Below are 1,394 nucleotides of genomic sequence, written 5' to 3' on the forward strand. Positions count from 1 at the left end.
CTGATAGACGCTAGGCTTTTTATTATGACTACGTCCCAGATAGCATCCGGATGTGGGCCACTTCAGGCAATGACGCGGCACTGATGGCCTTCTTCTGGCCCTGACAAAATGGATGTGAGCTTGAAGTGGCCCACATGTTTCATAGCAAATAGGGCTCAAATATGCCAAATCAAATGTGGGCCTTCTTTGGCAAAGATGCGGTGCTCTGTGCAACATGTAATCTGGATGTGACCCTGAAGTGGCCTGTGTGGTTAATGGTGAATATGGCCCAAATATCACAAAACAAATATGGGCCACCTTTGGCAAATATGTGGCACATGCGGCATTGCTATTGCTTGGTTCTGGCCCAGATCTGGCCCACAGGAGCAGAATGCCCAGGTGCCATCATTCCATGTCGTATGTGGGCCAGATGAAGTGTTGGGTGTGGGGCGGGTCGGGGCCACAGCAATTTTGCTATCTGGGATTCAGCTCTGAGAATGTGATTAAAATGTATGCAAATTTGCACACTAGCTGATCTAACCCATGAATCAAATGAACACAAGAACACCGAGTGTATGACTTGTGTCCGACACAGGAAATGACTTAAATTTTTTTAAAGATAACATTTTTTGTGCATTTTTTTAACTTTATGCGATAGCGATAATGAAGACGCAGACAGGAAATGAGGGAGAACGAGCGGTATGACGTGCAATAAAGGTCGCCGGTTGGAATTGAAATGACGACAGCTGCGAGCATGTGGCAAGGTGCTATGAGCTGTAACCGTTTGGCCATGGAGGCACTCCGATTTTTTTTTTTTTTAATCAACCCCCTTTCCCCCCCAATTGTACTCGGTCAATTACCCCACTCTTCCGAGTCGTCCCGGTCGCTGCTCCGCCCCCTCTGCTAATCCGGAATGGGCTGCAGACTACCACATGCCTCCTCCGATACATGTGGAGTCGCCAGCCGCTTGTTTCACCTGACAGTGAGGAGTTTCACCAGGGGGACATAGCGCGTGGAGTTCCCCCTCCCCCCTGAACAGGCGCCGTAACCGACCAGAGGAGGCGCTAGTGCAGCGACCAGGACACATACCCACATCCAGCTTCCCACCCGCAGACACGGCCAATTGTGTCCACCAATTGTGTCTGTAGGGACGCCTGACCAAGCCGGAGGTAACACGGGAATTCGAAACTGTGATCCCCGTGTTGATAGGCTACAGAATAGACCGCCACACCATCCGGACGCCCTAGGCGCTCCTATTTCAATGTAGGTTTTTTTTTGTTTAGCGTTTTATATCTATTTTTCAAGCCTGCCGGAAGGGGATTCATCAAATTTCATTGTGTTTTGTTGTACGTATACAGTATGTTAACAAAGTATTCAGAATAACAGTACGGGTTTAAAATGAATCACCACAAAAA

Source organism: Lampris incognitus, chromosome 15 (assembly GCF_029633865.1).
Source record: "Lampris incognitus isolate fLamInc1 chromosome 15, fLamInc1.hap2, whole genome shotgun sequence".
Taxonomy (NCBI): Eukaryota; Metazoa; Chordata; class Actinopteri; order Lampriformes; family Lampridae; genus Lampris; species Lampris incognitus.